Source organism: Rhynchophorus ferrugineus, unplaced genomic scaffold (genome assembly GCF_030347505.1).
Source record: "Rhynchophorus ferrugineus isolate W39M unplaced genomic scaffold, kcgeb_rfMv2 rfM10, whole genome shotgun sequence".
Lineage (NCBI taxonomy): Eukaryota > Metazoa > Arthropoda > Insecta > Coleoptera > Curculionidae > Rhynchophorus > Rhynchophorus ferrugineus.
Genome location: NW_027472589.1, coordinates 10,213,218 through 10,235,548, shown reverse-complemented (window position 1 = coordinate 10,235,548; position 22,331 = coordinate 10,213,218). Strand labels below are relative to the sequence as shown.

At 33.1% G+C, this 22,331-nt stretch overlaps 2 long non-coding RNA genes across 2 annotated transcripts in view; one reads left to right on the top strand and one right to left on the bottom strand.

Annotated features, from left to right (window-relative positions):
* Positions 1-6,092: 6,092 nt before the first annotated feature.
* The window catches only part of LOC143203564 (uncharacterized), a 509,963-nt gene continuing 493,724 nt past the window's right edge, over positions 6,093-22,331 (bottom strand). Inside the window, exons 4-6 of the long non-coding RNA XR_013007372.1 lie at positions 9,605-9,707; positions 8,192-8,266; positions 6,093-6,482 (exon numbers count right to left, since the gene is read on the bottom strand). This is a non-coding gene — a long non-coding RNA (uncharacterized LOC143203564). The remainder of the gene's footprint in view (positions 6,483-8,191; positions 8,267-9,604; positions 9,708-22,331) is intronic.
* On the top strand, positions 6,320-8,335 carry LOC143203563 (uncharacterized). The gene is made up of 2 exons (XR_013007371.1): positions 6,320-6,505; positions 8,215-8,335. It is a non-coding gene; the product is annotated as an uncharacterized LOC143203563 (long non-coding RNA).

Here is a 22,331-nt window from a genome sequence, read left to right as displayed (position 1 = left end):
ACGACAATCGATAGAAAATAGTAACAAAATCAGTCGGACCGAAAATATCGACTGAAAACAGTCGAATGAAACAGGTAAAGACACTGGTAAAAAGTAAAAGACAAATTACATTTTGGTTTTATTTGAAATTTAATTGGTTAGTAGAATGTGAAGTCAGAGGTTAGTCACGTGATGCGTATGAAATCGTCGACCAATCAAATGCTCTCCTGATCAGTTATTATGTACAACTTTTTTTTGTTTTAAAAATCAAAAAGTTTGATTATTTTTTACTTTTTAGTGAGTTCTTTATTTATTTTTGAAGTCGGTTTTTTTTCCGAAATATATTTGTATATATTTCAGTAAGGGAAAAAACAGGAATATGAGGTCTTCATATCATAAAAAATCTCTTTGTACTTATTTAGGACTATTTGTTATCTAAAAGATAAAGAAAATGGAGAAAACTGGCTAGCGCACAGCACTAACCACGTTCGTTTATTATATGGAGATAAAGCATATTTAATTTATTTAAAATATTCGTCGCACGTCAACCGCAACGTCGTGAATTATGACCCACCGAAATCGTTAGGAAACGTCGGTCTGCCTCGAGCACTTTTCTCGTCTCGTCGCCGTCGCCTCTTAGTCCGCAACGTTTAGAAATAGTCACGGAACGGGGCCCAGCAAGCACCCCTCTCGCCGAAACCGCTCCGACAGTAGTCGGACACATGTCAAAATCACACGTAACATTAAAAACACAAACACTCGGTCGGCCCTCTTCGCCACTAAACAATGAAACATCGGCCCTCGGCCTGCCCCGCACACATAAATAATCATCAGCGACCGAACGGGTCGTACGCTTGCCATTCCCACGTGGAGACCTATTGTGCCCCGGGCACGCTTATAACCGTTAAATATGTCATAAATCCGATTCATATGATAATCCGGGCGATGACTGTCTTTCCACGATCGCAGATCGACCAACCGATCGGCGATATAATCGATATCGATATGGGGCTCATCAATTGTGTATATTTTTTTACTAATTACATCTTACATGTAGCGTTGTGTTTGAATCCAGGGTGTAAAATAAAATTATATTTAGTAAAACAGTATAGAAAAATCAAACATCTTAAACGTATAAAAACGGAGATCAAAATAAATGATATGACAACTAGTTACTCAATAAATGGCAAAATAAATAATGCCAATAATGGTCGAGGTGATCCGGTGATAATTTTGCAAACATAATGAAACGTATCTGACGGGGGTGAAATTAAAATATAATTGACATATTACGTAGATAGGTGCTTCTATTGTCAAGTAATTCAAATATAACGTTACTGGTAGTCAAAATACTGGCAGATATAATAGTATCCGAAATAATGGCATGGATAAATGAATATATCGACAATTACTGGTAATGAATGGTATAGTTAATCTCAAATAAAGACGAAAACAATGGTAGACAGTAAATGATAGATTAACCAGGACGGTTAGCAATAATCTTAGTCCATAGTAGTCAATAATTGACGGAAAATCATTATGAAAACAGAGAATAATGGTAACTAATAGCAATATTAAGTATTAGACTATACTTTAGATAGTCAATAAACCACATAACCACACGCTAGGATTATGTTGAATTCTCAAAATAAACAAATAAATAAATGAACAGTATTGTTACTAGTATACTCACTTGTCCAGCTCCAGCTATGGATACGCTACCACCACTCGCGGAAACCATTTTCAATGGCGTTTATATATGCTTCAAGTTATCCATAGATCATAACTATACATCAGAAACTTTGGCCACTATGGCATTAGCCTCTGGTTTATAAGATAGCTACAATTTATATTTACAGTTGCAACCATAAAACTATTATCTTTGATTTGTCATGATCTAAGAGTGATGGAGAATATGCGACGAGTCGAAGAAATAATAAAATAGAATAGAATAAAAGGTATAATGATGGATGGATGAATAATTAAATAAGTAGAGCGTAATGAATAAAGAATGATTAGTATAAAACAATAAATAGAAAATTATAAATTAGCAATAATAAATTTAAAATAACAAATATAATATGAGAAATGAACGATAATAAATATGAAATAATAATTAGAACATAATAAATTGAAATTTAATAAATAATAAATGATAAATAACAAGAGAAAACTGGAATACTCTGTGAACAAACTCATCATTTGATGAAACTCAGCTTGGACGGCACAAAACACAATAAATGGACTGGGCGATAAGAACGTAATGACTTTGGCCGTCGCATCTTTAGAAATAGACTTTTATGAAGTTCTTACATTCCTAGGACGTTACCACATCTGACAAATACAACCCCCAAAGAAAGATCAACACTGTTGTCAATCTCACCTAGTTCATTTACATTATCGTTCAAACTTAAAAAAAAAACACATGAACGACCCAAAAATTAAAGGTCTAAAATATCGAACTACGAGATGAAATTCTAAGTACCATAGACATTCGGAACAATTTATTACATTTTTTTTACTCTTTGTGATTCCACAATCTGCCCTATAGGCAATAAGTATTTCTTATGTCTATATTATATTTACATGGCATGCCGAAAATCACTTCATTAAGCTATCTTCTGTATAAAATATTATCTTAATTAATTAGTCTTATTCTAAAGCTTATTCTAATGTTTATATATGTCCAGTAATCAGATCAGGTGGTGTTAAACGTTATAGTCTATGCACTTCACTATCACGTTGCTTTTTCAGCTGATTAACGAGTACATTGGGATGCACTGACACTCTTTCGAAGTACTTCACACAAACACGTTGAATTACACTCAGTACAGATTCTAGAGGAATATCGCGTTGTATCACTTTATTTGAAATATAGTACGGGGCATCAACAATGGCACGCAATACTTTATTTTCGAAACGTTGAATGATGGATATATTAGATTTGCTAGCGGTACCCCATAGTTGGATTCCATATGACCAAATAGGCTTGAGTCTAAACTCATACAGAAACACCTTGTCATACATTTGATCAATGTCATACATCAATACATTTGATATAATTTCAGTCGAAGTTGTTTTCGTTTATAGAGTATGTGCTTGTCCCAGGTTAGGCGTCGATTTAAGTGCATACCAAGATATTTAACTTGCTCTGCTTGGGGGAGGCGACGATGATTGATATTCACTGGTGGACATGTTCTTCTATGCAGGGTTAACGTTACATGGGTGGATTTTGTTTCATTGACTTTAATGCGCCATGTCTTCAACCATAATTGTATTTGATCCAGGTGGGTTTGTAGGTTTATTGATGCTGTGACTGGATCTTCATGGGATGCCAAGATTACTGTGTCGTCTGCGTATGTACATGTACGAATTAATTTATTGCTTCTGTTCTATTGTACCTGTATGAATACACAAGCAAAGAAAGTTTAGGATTAAAACATCAGTAGGTATTTCCCAAATTAAAATAAAACTAAACTATTTAACACGTTCGCTGCCAATAACGCATTTGGACCCGATTTACGCGCCAGGGCGTTGTATACAATTGTATCGGCGTTATCTGAAGTCTATAGGTGAGTCATTTACGTGCTTGGTTTCGATTTTTCCTTTTTGATTCATATGTATTACAGAATTGCATATGGTGGGCAACAATATTGATATGTCTGGGCCTTCTCGTCCTAAAAGTGGAAAAATTTATATGAAACGTCGTCTAATTTTACAATAAATATTCAAGCAATCGTATTCCAATTTACGACTTTCGTTTGTCTGTCATATGAAGGCTACCAAAGGCTCCTTCCAAACCTACTGCCAGAGCGGTTATCAGCGAACACGAGAGAAGAAGAAAGCAGGATAGGTATCAAGAAAGCAATGTAAAAATTGCTATTTACCAAAAAAAAAAAAGAAAAGACACTGCATACTGTTACTTGGTTACTGTTTAGACTTTGCAAAAATTAGTCATGAGTGACCTCTTATGATTTATCTGAATAAAGATTTTAATTATTTTAATAATTTTTGGTTGTTTATTTATTTATATTGAGTTTGTAATAACATTTTGAATATTTTATTATCTTCTTTAGTATTATCATATATTAAATTATATCTTCTAATGAACAATATATTTTCCTATTCTGTCCATTTTAAATCGCCCCCCCCGCTCGCGCATTATGCATCCATCGGCAATAAAATGTGACCTCAGTGAAATAATAAAATATTAAATTAAATTTAATTATTACAAATAATTAATTAGTAAAAATATTAAAATCTCGATTAGACACACGTGAAAAAACGTTATTAGGAATATTTTATTGTTGTAATCAGAAAAAACGTAGTCGGCTTCTGGGGTAAGTACTTGGTACCAGATCGGCAGCGAACGTGTTAAGCTAAGGTTAAGATTACACTTATACACTAAACAGGTTCATGTGGTTTGGTTCGCTTCAATCCTTTGATTTCCTGCATGTTGTCCAGTAGCTGTATTGCTTCCACGTTGCTGTAATTTAGCAACCTTATTTCGTATTTTAGGTCGAATATGGACTTCGTATATCCATTTGATTCCGAGGGCATCGTGCAGCTCTTCGTTGGTTATGTCACAATAAGTATTGATAATTAATCGTAGAACTTTGTTTAAGGTAGGTTGGATTACTAGTTGGTTTGATATTATAGGAAAGCCCTATATTTGCACCACATAGGTCCAAATGGGTTTTACGGTTGACTGATAAACTAATCTATTTGATTTTAGATCAAGTTGAGAGTATCTTCCGACTAACCAGTGCTCTTGCTTGACTTTGAGTCTAATCTGCTCTGCCTTTTGCCTAACATGGTGTTTTTAGTTTAACCTACTATCGAGATATATTCCGAGGTGTTTAGCTGTTTCTACTTGAAGTTTTAAGTTCGTTGATGTGATGCTTCCAGGATAGCCAGCTGCGGAAAATGACCCCCAGGAACTTTATACGGTCAACAGTTGGGATTGAAGTGTTATTAAGGAAGAATGAATGGACGCGGGTACAGTTACGCCACCGCAAAAGTGGATTACAGAGGATCGTTCTGTTCTGAGTGAGACTTAGAACTGAACCCTGAGGGACTCCATTTGAGAACATTTAAGTAGAGAAGAGAAAATCTCAATATTATTAGGGTAATGGATAAATAATAGTAAGGTATTTTTTATATTTATTTACATTTAATTTATATTTTTATATTTAGATTAATTTACAATTAAAATATACAGATTCCTAATTCAATATTTCCTTTTCATCTTAATTTTTCTATTATAATATTTCAATTTTCACCATTACCTTCATTAATCTAAGTTTGATTACATCTCTTGCCTTGATTGCATCTATTTTATTTTATACTATACTATAATAAAAATAAATTTGAAGAAAAGAGGAAGGAAGGAACAGAAAACAACTCTCACATTATCTTTTAATAATTATATACATCATCTGTTCATTCTGATATAATTTTTACATTATATGTTTTATTATTAATTAATTGCTGAAAGAGCAGATAGATTATATTTGGTTTGGACAATTAGGTTATACATTAGTTTATTAGACATTATATTTGGTTTTCGGTGGGAGACAGATCTGCTTCAGTGTTGCGACCCTGCTCATGGAAAATCATGTCCCAAGTCCTGATCCTTTAAGTTATCCGTTCCCCCTGCATTTTCCTGTATAACCGTTTCCTGCAAATTTGCTTTGCATACGTGGTATGACCTAGACGGAGTAAAGTGCTACGGGAGAAGCCCAAACGATAAAATTTTAATGGTTCTCTAACAATTTCTTCATAGTGTAACTATTTTTCAGATTTTAGTATTCCTAAGGTTATTTTATGCATTGATGATGATAATAAACAAAAAATATCTTCTTTGTTGTTCACTTTGATATATTTACCTTTTCTTAATTTCGATTTCCCGTTTATTATTATTATCATTAAATTAATTTAAATTTCTTTTTACTGGTGTTTTATTATTTGTTATTACATAATAACGGGTACTCAAGATCTCTCATTTATTAGATGACATTAATGTTTATAATTTATGAAATATTTTAAATTTCTATTTTTTTTAAATTCAACAGGTTGAAAAAGCATAGTAGGGAAAGGCTACAAATAATACGTTTGTTCTTTATCAATAAATGTATATAATTAGCTTATTCTTATCATATTACAGTACTACACTTTCTTGGATACTTTTAATTTTACTTATTTTAATTTTTTACATTTGTACTTTACATGATAATATAATAAGATTTTATATTTTCTTCTTTTCAAGAGCCGAGTGACAACGAAATTGGAAATCATACTGGCGAGCAGCTTTCCGTGAGGGGCAACCATATATCTTCGGATGTGTAAGCAGTTCTGTCGGTATCACGAGGTGTATTGGCCACTAAATAGGACCTATTATACAGCAATAGTAGCCATTAAATCATCGAACATAATTGACCGACAGTGGACGTTGTCTTCAGCTTGTTTTCCAATGGGCCCACTATGCGAGGATGGCCAGGTTCCTGTAACAATTGAAATTAATCAGGTGAGTTGATTATAATTATAGTTCTATACAATATTCTTATATAATGAAGGTATAGGTGACTGAATGTTGTTGCAGTTCGCCTTTACCTAGACAATTTATCATATATAGGCTTTTGCTCATACCTTGAAAGCGCCATCAAGCCTTGTCCTTGGTAGGTCCACCAAGGTACAGGTTGTCGCCTTTATCTTGGCGGACTACAAAGGCGCAAGGTATCGCCTATAGCTTGAAAGCGCCATCAATTGTCCTTGGTAGGTCCATATATAGGCGCAAGGTATCGCCTATAGCTTGAAAGCGCCATCAAGGTATAAGCGAGCCTTGTCCTTGGTAGGTCCACCAAGGTACAGGTTGTCGCCTATATCTTGGCGGACTACAAAGGCGCAAGGTATCGCCTATACCTTGAAAGCGCCATCAAGGTATAAGCGAGCCTGGAATCAGAGAGGAAATAGAATAGACCAGATCGACAGAGCAAAATTCTCTTAGTGGAACCGTTATAAAGCCTGTAAAATACTGCAGTAATAAAAATCAGATTTATGGTTAATCAGGTTTGATGGATTGGTATGATGATGATATATGATTGATATGATCTCATGATGGACGATGGTATATTGGTATATACCCATAAAGGTATATACATATATACCTTTGTGTACAGTTTCACCAATGTATATACATATATACCTTTTCAACTCTCTCGAGATATCCGCCAGATGGCGTGGACTTGGATGGGAAAGCCTTGGATCAAGCGAACCAAACAGATCGAAAATGAATGTGCAGCAGTAGATTTAGGTGGGTTGTAACGGTTTTACAATTTTAGATTTTTATGGTTTTGTTATTCAGTTAACGCGTAGGCGATTTCTAGCATCTTGGCTCGACCAAGGTGTTTATCGCCGATGCCTTGGCAGTGCTACCAAGACGTAGGCGATTTCCCACACCTTGGCTCGACCAAGGTGTTATCGCCGATGCCTTGGCAGTGCTACCAAGACGTAGGCGATTTCTCACACCTTGGCTCGACCAAGGTGTTATCGCCGATGCCTTGGCAGTGCTACCAAGACGTAGGCGATTTCTCACACCTTGGCTCGACCAAGATGTTATCGCCGATGCCTTGGCAGTGCTACCAAGACGTGGGTGATTTCTCACACCTTAGCTCAACCAAGGTGTTTGTTGTCTATACCTTGGTGATTCTACCAAATTTGGCGAATTCCTCTGAATCCACGCTTATACGCCACGCCACATTTATATGTGGCGTGGCGTAACGTATACATAAAACAATATTACTTCGGCCTGAGAATACGTTAGTAGGCCTATTTAATGCCCGTTAACCCATACCTGGGGGCTTTGCACGAAACTCTTAACACCTTTGGACGTGGTGCATCATTCGAAGCAATTTTTCAGTCGCGAAGTGTTATTTAGTGCCTCTATGGTGCGAAAATGAATATATTCATTGGCAAAGAAAAATGCCGTACTATTATAATTTAACACCTTGTTCCGGCCTGTATTTTTCCGATAATCTGTCTCATTATCGCTTATTAACTTTTTTAAAGTGTTGATCTGTTGAAAACAAAAGTACGTAAATGTTACGCAATTAAATTTCAATGCTGATGAGACAGTCATGGCCGTCAGGCGATGAATTATTTATTAATACTGAATAACGAAAACTTAGTTGGAGATGTTTAAAGAAATACTAACCTTGATTTTTCTGTCGCTTTCAGATCTGAACCCGCTCTGCCAAGCCACGACGGTGATTGGAATTTGGAACTGTAGCTGTAATCAAGATTCATTACTCAAGATTCAGTATATTAAAATAAAATATGAATTTTTAAATGTTAACCCATTGTATTATTATATATATTAAATTGTTATATATTTTATTGAAAATATTAACTAAGATTCGAATTTAATTTAATAAAATGTTTGCTGTCAAGTTTATATCTTAGTTTTCTTTTTAATTTCCTCATACCTAAACTATTTAGAGAGACATATACAAGAACAAAACTTATAATGAAATATAATAATTAGTTAGAAGTGATAAAAATTGGCCACTTGTATCTCTATGATTGAAAATCAAAAATGAAATTACCCAATGAATTTAAAAAATCATATTACCCATTGTTACCTACGGAAAAGAATGTTAACAAAACAGAATGTCAGGACTGATAAAAATAAACCTCTAAGTACCTCATAATAAATTGAAAAATTATAAATACAATGTGGCTCAGTTTTATGTCACATTGCCTATTTTTACCTACAAAGAAGAAAGTTAACGAAACAGGATAGGACTGATAAAAATAAGCCTTTAGTACCTCTACGATAGGTTGAAAATTCAAAAATACATTAGGGCTCAGTTTTGTGCCACATTACTCATTCGTATCTACGCGACAATTGCTTCCATAATGTTGGAGATGGAAATCTATTCGTCACCCTCTGCTCTAAACCTCTCTGTAACTGTTCAATTATGTTCCTGAAACCAAGTCGAAACTGAATCATTTTGGTTGTATGTATGGGCGTATTATTATTGAGCAATATAGCAGTGTTTGGTAGAATATGCTCATAGTAGGAACTTCACCTTCGAGGTTATCGATGATGTCCATTCGCTGTGATCTGACTAGTGATGTGATTGAGAAGACCTGCCCATAGTTGATAGTAGGGAGAAGGCAGTTTGGATCGTAAGCTCCTTTTTGTGGTTCTCCATACATAAACCCGATCTTTTGCAGGAGACAATGTAAATGATTCATCGGACTATACTACATTCTTCCAATCATCAAGCATCCAGGCTGCACCATTTCTTTCGCAACTTAGCAACAGACAAAACAGGACATAGTATGATAGAATTATATACAATTGAAGCAGAGTTGCCAATATGCAACGAAATATATGATATTGCATGATATTTATACTATTTTATCTATCACATGTAGCAAACCAATATTTCCCTCTGGATGATGATGGAAAGTGATAGTTTTCTATTGTTCCTCAAGATTTAATTGGTACTATTTGATAGGAAATAGTTTTGACCTAAGAAGTGAATGGCCTCGAGTTTTCAAGGAAAAATTGAGTGGCAGTAACAGACAAAAAAATTAAAAAAGTATGAAAGTAAATTACCTCTTTATATACTCGCTCTTTTCACCCCAGTTTAGCTTATCTTTGGAGGTGCCTCAACTTCACTGCCGTCGGATCTTGTTGGTCTAACCATGTCGTTTGGGCTCTGTTGAAAAATAACACATTGGTTTAGATACAGCTTTTTTTACATAAGAATGATATCTAGACTTACTACTTGATTGGCACAGAGTATTCAATAATTATTTTTTTCCTTTTTTTAAAGTTGATAGGTGAAGGAATATGTACATCTCTTATACTACCGTTGGAAAGTATAAGCACATATAAAATTAACTGCTCCAAGCAATTATCTCCGTCATTTCCTCTCTCACAATTTATACAGGAAAGGGTTCGTACGTCTTCGTCTGACATCACGAATTGAAAAAATAACAGTCGAACCGTGCATTTGCTAGTTTTTTGACTATCGATTGTATCGACTCTTTTGTGACTATTGATTTCGACTATTCACAGTCGATAGTTCCCAATTCTAATATTGTCAATAGATCTTTAAGCTGTCTCTTTATATGAAACAGGAAAAAGGCGATGTAGACAAATTTGATTATATTTGCCAAGAAATGAGATGATAAGTCACATAAAAATTATCCCAGACATCTGGTCTTAACCAGCCTGGATACTGGCGTGATATTTTAAGATTTTATCATATTTGTATTTATGTAGAATTTGATTTTAATACACTTTGTTGAGAAATTACATTTGGGTTTTATTTCAAATTTAATTGATCAGTAGAATGTAACGTCAGGGATTAGTCATATGATGCGTATGGATTCCTCTAACAATGGTTAAATGAAATAAAATATTTTCTTTAGAGGTGTCTGTAATGATAATTTAAATTAACCAATGGAATGGTGCGAAATGGTGTTATGAAATGTATATATATATATATATATATATATATATATATATATATGTATTAAGTTGACACTGTATATACTACTCTATAAAAAACAGAGTCCAAAGAATTTAGAAAGAGTTGAAAAGGTACTTATCATAATATTACATTTAAAATAAAATAAAATCTTAATGTATATGAATGTTATTTTTCAAATTTAATTGGGCAGTAGAATGTAACGTCAGGGATTAGTCACATGATGCGTATGAATTCCTCGAACAATTATTGAATGAAATAAAATATTTCCTTTAGAGGTGTCTGTAATGATAATTTAAGCTAACCAACGGACTGGTGCGAAATGCTGTTCTGAAATTATATGTATTAAGTTGACACTGTATATACTACTCTATGAAGGACATTGACTGAAAAGTGAAGCCTGCCAGTGAAGCTTTAGCATGAAATTGTTTACTATTGTTCACGACGCTATGTAATATACAGTAACACTATGTTCTGCAAATCCTTTTAAATTAATTAATAAGTCTAATATTAATCATACATAATGTAAGAGTTAAAAAAACAGAGTTCAAAGAATTTAGAAAGAGTTGAAAAGGTAATTATCATAATATTACATTTAAAATAAAATAAAATCTTAATGTATATGAATGTTATTTTTCAAATTTAATTGGCCAGTAGAATGTAACGTCATGGATTAGTCACATGATGCGTATGAATTCCTCGAACAATTATGGAATGAAATAAAATATTTCCTTTAGAAGTGTCTGTAATGATAATTTAAGCTAACCAACGGACTGGTGCGAAATGATTTTCTGAAATTATATGTATTAAGTTGACACTGTATATACTACTCTATGAAGGACACTGACTGAAAAGTGAAGCCTGTCAGTGAAGCTTTAGCATGAAATTGTTTACTATTGTTCACGACGCTATGTAATATACAGTAACACTATGTTCTGCAAATCCTTTTAAATTAATTAATAAGTCTAATATTAATCATACATAATGTAAGAGTTAAAAAAACAGAGGTAAAAAAATGTAGAAAGAGTTGAAAAGGTAATTATCATAATATTACATTTAAAATAAAATAAAATCTTAATGTATATGAATGTTATTTTTCAAATTTAATTGGGCAGTAGAATGTAACGTCATGGATTAGTCACATGATGCGTATGAATTCCTCGAACAATTATTGAATGAAATAAAATATTTCCTTTAGAAGTGTCTGTAATGATAATTTAAGCTAACCAACGGACTGGTGCGAAATGATTTTCTGAAATTATATGTATTAAGTTGACACTGTATATACTACTCTATGAAGGACACTGACTGAAAAGTGAAGCCTATCAGTGAAGCTTTAGCATGTTTACTATTGTTCACGATGCTATATAATATACAGTAACGCTATGTCCCGCAAATCCTTTTAAATTAATTAATAGGTCTAATACTAATCATACATAATGTGGGAGTTCAAAATAATAGAGTTCAAAGAATTAAGCAAAAATTGTTTACTATTGTTCACGACGCTATGTAATATACAGTAACACTATGTTCTGCAAATCCTTTTAAATTAATTAATAAGTCTAATATTAATCATACATAATGTAAGAGTTAAAAAAACAGAGGTAAAAAAATGTAGAAAGAGTTGAAAAATGAAATGTTGAATGAAATGTTGAAATGATGAAAAATGAATGAATGAAGAGTTGAAAAATGATGAAATTGTTTACTATTGTTCACGACGCTATGTAATATACAGTAACACTATGTTCTGCAAATCCTTTTAAATTAATTAATAAGTCTAATATTAATCATACATAATGTAAGAGTTAAAAAAACAGAGGTAAAAAAATGTAGAAAGAGTTGAAAAGGTAATTATCATAATATTACATTTAAAATAAAATAAAATCTTAATGTATATGAATGTTATTTTTCAAATTTAATTGGGCAGTAGAATGTAACGTCATGGATTAGTCACATGATGCGTATGAATTCCTCGAACAATTATTGAATGAAATAAAATATTTCCTTTAGAAGTGTCTGTAATGATAATTTAAGCTAACCAACGGACTGGTGCGAAATGATTTTCTGAAATTATATGTATTAAGTTGACACAGTATATACTACTCTATGAAGGACACTGACTGAAAAGTGAAGCCTATCAGTGAAGCTTTAGCATGAAATTGTTTACTATTGTTGACGATGCTATATAATATACAGTAACACTATGTCCTGCAAATCCTTTTAAATTAATTAATAGGTCTAATATTAATCATACATGATGTAGGAGTTAAAAAAGAGAGTGCAAAGTATTTAGAAAGAGTTGAAAATGTACTTATCATAATATTACATTTAAAATAAAATTAAATCTTAATGTATATGAATGTTATTTTTCAAATTTAATTGGTCAGTAGAATGTAACGTCAGGGATTAGTCACATGATGCGTATGAATTCCTCGAACAATTATTGAATGAAATAAAATATTTCCTTTAGAGGTGTCTGCAATGATAATTTAAACTAACCAATGGACTGGTGCGAAATGGTGTTCTGAAATTATATGTATTAAGTTGACACTGTATATACTACTCTATGAAGGACACTGACTGAAAAGTGAAGCCTGTCAGTGAAGCTTTAGCATGAAATTGTTTACTATTGTTGACGATGCTATATAATATACAGTAACACTATGTCCTGCAAATCCTTTTAAATTAATTAATAGGTCTAATACTAATCATACATAATGTAGGAGTTAAAAAACATGAGTTCAAAGAATTTAGAAAGAGCTGAAAAGGTAATTATCATAATATTACATTTAAAATAAAATAAAATCTTAATGTATATGAACGTTATTTTTCAAATTTAATTGGTCAGTAGAATGTAACGTCAGGGATTAGTCACATGATGCGTATGAATTCCTCGAACAATTATTGAATGAAATAAAATATTTCCTTTAGAGGTGTCTATAATGATAATTTAAGCTAACCAATGGAATGGTGCGAAATGCTGTTCTGAAATGTATATATATGTATATGTATTAAGTTGACACTGTATATACTACTCTATAAAAAACAGAGTCCAAAGAATTTAGAAAGAGTTGAAAATGTACTTATCATAATATTACATTTAAAATAAAATAAAATCTTAATGTATATGAATGTTATTTTTCAAATTTAATTGGTCAGTAGAATGTAACGTCAGGGATTAGTCACATGATGCGTATGAATTCCTCGAACAATTATTGAATGAAATAAAATATTTCCTTTAGAGGTGTCTGCAATGATAATTTAAACTAACCAATGGACTGGTGCGAAATGGTGTTCTGAAATTATATGTATTAAGTTGACACTGTATATACTACTCTATGAAGGACACTGACTGAAAAGTGAAGCCTATCAGTGAAGCTTTAGCATGAAATTGTTTACTATTGTTCACGATGCTATATAATATACAGTAACACTATGTCCTGCAAATCCTTTTAAATTAATTAATAAGTCTAATATTAATCATACATAATGTAGGAGTTAAAAAAACAGAGCCCAAAGAATTTAGAAAGAGTTGAAAAGGTAATTATCATAATATTACATTTAAAATAAAATAAAATCTTAATGTATATGAACGTTATTTTTCAAATTTAATTGGTCAGTAGAATGTAACGTCAGGGATTAGTCACATGATGCGTATGAATTCCTCGAACAATTATTGAATGAAATAAAATATTTCCTTTAGAGGTGTCTATAATGATAATTTAAGCTAACCAATGGAATGGTGCGAAATGCTGTTCTGAAATGTATATATATGTATATGTATTAAGTTGACACTGTATATACTACTCTATGAAAGACACTGAATAAAAAGTGAAGCCTGTCAGTGAAGCTTTAGCATGAACTTGTTTACTATTGTTCACGATGCTATATAATATACAGCAACACTATGTCCTGCAAATCCTTTTAAATTAATTAATAGGTCTAATATTAATCATACATAATGTAAGAGTTAAAAAAACAGAGTCCAAAGAATTTAGAAAGAGTTGAAAAGGTACTTATCATAATATTACATTTAGAGTAAAATAAAATCTTAATGTATATGAATGTTTTTTTTTCAAATTTAATTAGTCAGTAGAATGTAACGTCAGGGATTAGTCACATGATGCGTATGAATTCCTCGAACAATTATTGAATGAAATAAAATATTTCCTTTAGAAGTGTCTGTAATGATAATTTAAGCTAACCAATGGAATGGTGCGAAATGGTGTTCTGAAATTATATGTATTAAGTTGACACTGTATATACTGTTCTATGAAGGACACTGACTGAAGAGTGAAGCCTGTCAGTGAAGCTTTAGCATGAAATTGTTTACTATTGTTCACGATGCTATATAATATACAGTAACGCTATGTTCTGCAAATCCTTTTAAATTAATTAATAGATCTAATACTAATCATACATAATGTGGGAGTTCAAAAAAATAGAGTTCAAAGAATTAAGAAAAAATTGAAAAAGTAAATATCATAATATTACATTTAGAATAAAATAAAATCTTAATATATATGAATGTTATTAAAATTCCTCGCTTTGGTGTAGCTTCTGCTTCCCCATATGACAAATGTCATTATCCCGATTCAAATATTTCGTACAAATTAGCCGCCCGTTGTCTTGTCCGCAACGAAATTAAATAAATGATCTCCTCGGGCTAATAGAATTTCAAACAACCCTGTCGAGCAGGTGTTTATTCTGTTAATTGGTGAAAATTGCCATGGGAACTAAGTTGGCATTTTCGTTATGAGTAACCTGCAGTTTGGCTCGACTACTTATTAACATAATTTCTCGAGATTAAGCATCGTCCCGACGTGAATTCCGAAATTCGCCGATTAATACAGCGCCCGGTCGTTATATCCGAAAAATAATGATGATGTCCAGTCGAAAATTGATTTTTTTCTCGATTATCCTAAAACGCGGCCCCAAAACCGAACAGAGTTCTTTATGTAATTTGTATTAATACATAATCTTTTAATATTTTTTAAGTTCATTTGAAAATAAAATATCTAACCGACTTCAAAAAATAAATAAGAAACTCACTAAAATGTTAAAAATACTCAAACTTAAGCTGTTACCACAAAAAAAAAGAATTTTAAAATAATATATGTACCTAATAATCGTTGTAATAACTAATTAAAAATCAGTTTGAAGTCGGTACCGTGTCCAAACAATTATATTAAATTGTATTTTTTTGTTGTTTCTTTTCCATTGAGGGCTTGGCATCGACTTCAAACTGATTTTGAAGTCGGTTCCATTTTTTTTTGTTAAAATATTTTATTTTTACCTTTCTAGTATTAGATATTTACTCAATAAATAACGCAGTTATATTATTAAGTATTACGATGGATCGGCCAAGTAAAACTACAGCCCGTATGAGGAGAAATAGGAATAAAGAAACAATGATTGTAAATAAGGGAAGTTTCACGCACTGGGGCCCGCTACATACTCTAGGTGATTTGACAAATGTTCCAATCAAACTGGAAAAAAGAAAGTTGCTGCTCTCTTGGGGATCAAAACCCCCGACCTGTCCGTGTGAACTTAACATTCTAACTATTACAACATAGAAACAGTTGCCTACCATGTTTCTACGACGACTCATATGATATGGTTAGTGATTGAAAAACCAACGAAATGACTCTTATACTAAACTACTTCCATTTTTTCGTCAGATTAGCTCAGCAATAACATTATATACAAATATCTCATTATTTGAGATAAAAATATGTGAAAACATTGTACATGCCTCTGAAATTTGAGGTTTTTCTTCGATTTTCTCTTGTTCCCCCATCTGATTCTAACTTGGTTCCAATGGGACCAAGGGCGCTCTTTCGAATAAAAATAGAAATCTGAAAATCGGTCCATAATGGACAGAAAAATCGTCGAACATACATTAAAAAAAATACAGTCGAACATAGAACCTCCTCCTTTTTTGAAGCCGGTTAAAAACACGTTGCGGAAACAAGTCATTAGTACAATTGGCATGAGTCCTGATACCACGGCTCAATTGTCTACCTTTTCAAGTTATAAAATATCAGCTTCAAAATCTGTCGTCTATTTTTGCAGAATCAAAAAATGTCCAATACATTACTGCCTCAATTTGGCTAATAATATCACACAAGCATAACAATTAGCTAAAATATTGGGCGTCAGGATGGAGTAATATCTCTCCAAGAGAAAGTACATGGTGGACATTAAATCAAAAACAGCCAGGAATCCTAATTTTATTAGGTGCTTATCCTGCAGAAAACTGGGTAATGATCAATCTTTGATATTTAGGACCTGTAAATCTATAATGAGGTACAAACTAGGTGCCTGCTCGTATATATAATATAAGAGCGTTATAATTCAGCATCTACCACTTCTTTACGAAGAATAGATATAATACGAAACGCTGTTTTAAAAATAACACTGGGACTCGTTAACTCTAGTCCTACAACTAGCACGTAATACCTTCTATAAAACCACTTGTATTTGGGAAAAAGCTATTAAAAATCATATAACGCCTATTATGTGAATTTAATATATTTTGACATATAATCAGCCAAGGACTTTATCCATTATCAAAATAATTGGACATTAATATCTTATAAGACACAAAATTTAACTTCACTAACATTTCAGAAATTATTGGTTCAAATCTTATCAAAACACCCAGATTGTGAGACTGTTTATATGGATGGTTCTAAATCCTCTATAACTCACTATAACATAGGCCTCACAATAAACTTTTCAATTTGCCATATGCAGATTTTTGCAATAAAACAGCATGGTATTGGTCTGGATCCTCCTCGCTGAAGACGCTATTGCAAATGGTTAACAAATTATAAATACATTATATTACAAAAATCGTTCATCAGACAGAAAACCTAGTGTAGCGTAGAAAGACTTCTTTTCCCTTACTATCTCTGGAATAGAAATATTTACAAATAAAATCAAACAAACTACTGATTGGCCTTGAGGATTGTTCTCAGAGACCACCAATCCATTTGTGAGGAAATAACATCACTCGCCCATGTTCTAACGAAATGCAGAAACTTATTGACCATCAGAAGAAGTCATGGCTTGTCTGATTCGTTAATGGATGTGTTCTTATTTAGATATTCTTTGCTGTTCTAGATATTTGTTTTGTTTCAATATTTGACTCTGCCCTGTCTTGGGACTCCTTGGAATGCGCATTATGATGAAAAAAATGCCTTTTTTGGACTTCTTTAATAATATTGTAAATCACATCATTGCGCAAACCACCCTATTCGCCTTACTTGGCTCTTGTTTGCCTGTATATTCCATAAAATGAATAACTGTTTTGGGTACATTGATTGAGTGATCAGCTAGTGACTTTATCGTTGGTTGAGATTATTTTGATGTTTGTAAATCTGAAATCCTGTCGACTTTCTTCTCAAATAGATCTGTGGTGTGTCTAAAACCTCAAATTTATTGAGTTGAATGTTGTGGCCGGTATCCATCTAGTATTCAACTGTGCTGACTGAACCCTGTATTTATCATGCATCTAATTCACCTAGCGAATTCTTTTCCAAAGTGTAGTGAATACGTGTTTACGTGACCAGACAAAAGGACTGCATCTCATTTTTATTAGTGTTTAAAATTATTTCATCTTATTTTACAACAGTCCTTTTGAAATTCATTTATAGTATTTATAGTAAATAACTAGTGCTAAAATAACGTAAGTGAAAAATGAAGTGCGTGAAATAAACAATGTATTTATTTTATTTTTTTTATCATCTGGAAGTAAATTAAATAAAATATTAAAATATTAAAAAATGGCAAACCATAGCGATTCAACCAAATCACCTGCACACTTTGATATAAGATTAGAACAAACAGCAATAACGCAAACTCCACCATCAGAATGGACTACAGTCATTAACAAAAAACGATTGAGAAGTCCAGAAGAAGAAATCGCGAGGAAACAAACAAGAATCAGTGACTATTGGTTGCAGAAACCGATAGAGACAAAAAACAGTTTTAGCAACCTGTCGGAAGAAATTGAAGAGAACATACAACCAAGCCCTGAAAAAGTTGTTCCCAAACCACCACCAATAACAGTCTATAAGGTAGGAATAATAAAAAACATCCATGACTTATTGAAAACCATTACTACGAACTACACAATTAAAACAGTGAGCTATGAAACGATTAAAATCCAATTGTTCGAAGCGGATCACTTTAAAGTTCTTATAAAAGAATTAGATGAAAGAAACACCCAATACCATACATTCAGGCCAAAATCCGAGAGAACATTTAAATTCGTATTAAAAGGATTACATCACGGGACGGACTTTAACACCATCAAGGTAGCACTAGCTGAAAAAGGCCACGAGGTCGTAAATATTCACAATATACGACATCACACGACAAAAAAACCTCTGCCTATGTTTTATATAGACATAAAACCTAATGGAAATAATAAGGCGGTGTATGAAATCACCAAATTGGAAAATAATATTATTAAATGCGAACCACCACATATAAAAAGAATTATACCACAATGCACAAGATGTCAAGCGCACGGGCACACAAAGACTTACTGTCGCAAATCATATAGATGCGTAAAATGTGCAGGAGAACATAAGACAGGAGATTGTACTCGTAAAGTTCGCGATGAAAAAGTGAAATGTGTTAACTGTAACGGAAATCATCCAGCGAACTACAAGGGTTGCGCAGTTCACAAGCAACTACAGCAGAAACTCTATCCTGCCTTAAGGGAAAAAAGGCATCAACAAAAACAATCTACTACTACCAATCTACCACTACCCACCAGAACAAGTCAACCAGACATAACTTATGCCCAAATAGTTGAAAATGGTTCAGCACAAAAACGAGAGACAACATCTCAACCTACTGAAACTAGCAACATCTCAAAATTAGAAAATATGATGGCCAAACTAATGGATCAAATGAGTACGATGCTTGGTCTACTCACAACCGTCGTAAGCAAACTTGCCTAATGCCTGAAACCAATAGCTACAAAATCGCCGTCTGGAATGCCAATGGGCTCCAACAACACGCCAGGGAACTAAAAATGTTCGTAAATGAACAAAATATTGACATTATGATGGTTTCCGAAACACACTTTACGGACAAGAATTATCTGAAAGTTCCTAAATATAAGATTTATCATACAAATCACCCTGATGATAAAGCACATGGAGGTACAGCCATAATAATTCGAGATGATATAAAGCATTTCGAAAAAGAAAAATTCCGCAAAGACTACCTGCAAGCCACCAGTATAACCATAGAGGAAGCCCATGGACCATTAACAATTTCTGCGATTTATTGCCCACCCAAACATAACAACAAGGCAGAACAATTTCAAGAATTCTTCAGTACGCTAGGTAATAGATTTATAGCAGGAGGAGATTATAATGCAAAACATTTAATGTGGGGTTCAAGAATAATAACCTCAAAAGGTAGAGAACTGCTCAAAGCCATAAGGAAAGATAACTTACAATATATCTCTACTGGTGAACCAACATATTGGCCTTCAGACAGAAATAAAAAACCAGATACAATAGATTTCTGTATTACAAAAAATATTGATCCAAAAAAGTGTCAGGCAGAATCATGTTTCGACCTGTCTTCTGATCATTCACCAATAATAGTAACAATTTCTTCAAAAATTACCATCAAAGATAAACCCCCTTCTCTGTGCAATAATAGAACTAACTGGCCCTCATTTAGAGAAAACTTAGACCAAAATATCTCTCTAAACTTGCCGTTACAAACTGAAATGGATATAGAAATAGCAGCAATAAATCTTACAAAAAATATACAGGAGGCAGCATATTCCGCGACTCCCAACAGTGAAACATTTCCAAGAAAAAATACACATATATCATGTACAATACAGAAAAAGATAGCAGAAAAAAGAAAGTTACGACGAAATTGGCAACAGCAAAGGACTGAAGAGAATAAAAGAAAATTCAATAGGGCCATAAAAGAGCTGAGAGATCTAATTCAAATTGAACAAAACCAAGGCATTCAAGAATACCTAGAAAACTTGACATCAACTGAGGCTACAGACTATTCGTTGTGGAAAGCAACAAAAAAGCTTAGGAGATCCCAGCAGCATAACCCACCTATTAAAACAAGCGAAAATAATTGGGCGAGAAGCAATAAAGAGAAGGCCGACATTTTCTCAAAACACTTAAAAAATGTTTTTAAACCTTTCCAGTCTCAGCTACATAAAGATGACGAAAATAAAATTACTAGCTTTCTAGATTCGCCATTTCAAATGGATTTACCGCACGAGAAATTAACGGTCAAAAAAGTTAAACATACAATAATGAGAGAGATTAATATTAAAAAAGCTCCTGGTTATGACTTAATTACTGGCAAAATTTTAAAAGAACTATCAGAAAAGGCTATAAAACTATTAACATATATATTTAATGCTATGCTACGAATTAATTATTTCCCTAGTATCTGGAAAGTAGCTAAAATATTAATGATACTTAAACCAGGAAAAATACCAGAAGATGTGACCTCCTACCGACCTATAAGTTTATTACCAATAATCTCGAAAGTTTTCGAGAAATTATACATAAAAAAACTAAACTATATAATAGAAAAAAGAAAAATTATTCCAGAACATCAGTTTGGCTTTCGCAATAAGCATGGGACTATAGAACAAGTGCATAGACTTGTAAACCAAATAAACGCTGACCTAAATGCCAAAAGATATTGTTCGGCTGCTTTTCTAGACATATCTCAGGCTTTTGACAAAGTATGGCATACGGGCTTGCAGGTTAAACTAAAGAAACTTCTCCCTCATCCGGACTATCAGCTATTAAAATCGTATCTCACTGACAGACATTTTATTGTAAATCAAGGCGATGAACATACCGAATTAAATCCCATATATTCAGGAGTTCCGCAAGGTAGTGTACTGGGTCCAGTACTGTATCTTCTGTATACGGCTGATCTGCCCACCACAAAAATAACTACTGTGGCAACATATGCAGACGATACAGCAATCTTAGCATCCCATGAAGATCCAGTCACAGCATCAATAAACCTACAAACCCACCTGGATCAAATACAATTATGGTTGAAGACATGGCGCATTAAAGCCAATGAATCAAAATCCACGCATATAACGTTTACCCTGCGTAGAAGAACATGTCCACCAGTAAATATCAATCATCGTCAACTTCCCCAAGCAGAGCATGTTAAATATCTTGGTATGCATTTAGATCGACGCCTAACCTGGAAGAAGCACATACTCTCTAAACGGAAACAACTAGGACTAAAATTATATCAAATGTATTGGCTCATTGGGCGCAAATCCAAGTTATCATTAGATAACAAGGTATTGCTGTATGAATCTATACTCAAGCCCATTTGGACATATGGAATTCAACTATGGGGTACCGCTAGCAAATCTAATATATCCATCATTCAACGGTTCCAAAATAAGGTGTTGCGTGCCATTGTTGATGCTCCGTACTATATTTCAAATAAAGTGATACAACGCGATATTCCTCTAGAACCTATAACGAGTGTAATCCAACGTGTTTGTGTGAAGTACTTCGAAAGAGTGTCAGTGCATCCCAATGTACTCGCTAATCAGCTAAATATGCGACGTGATAGTGAAGTGCGTAGACTAAAACGTTTAACACCACCTGATCTGATTACTGGACATATGTAGAGTTTAGAATAACCATTAGAATAGGTCTAATTAATTAAGATAATATTTTATACAGAAGATTGCTTATTGAAGTGATTTTCTACATGCCATGTATATATAATATAAACAGAAGAAATACTTATTGCCAATAGGGCAGATTGTGGACTCACGAAGAGTAATAAAAA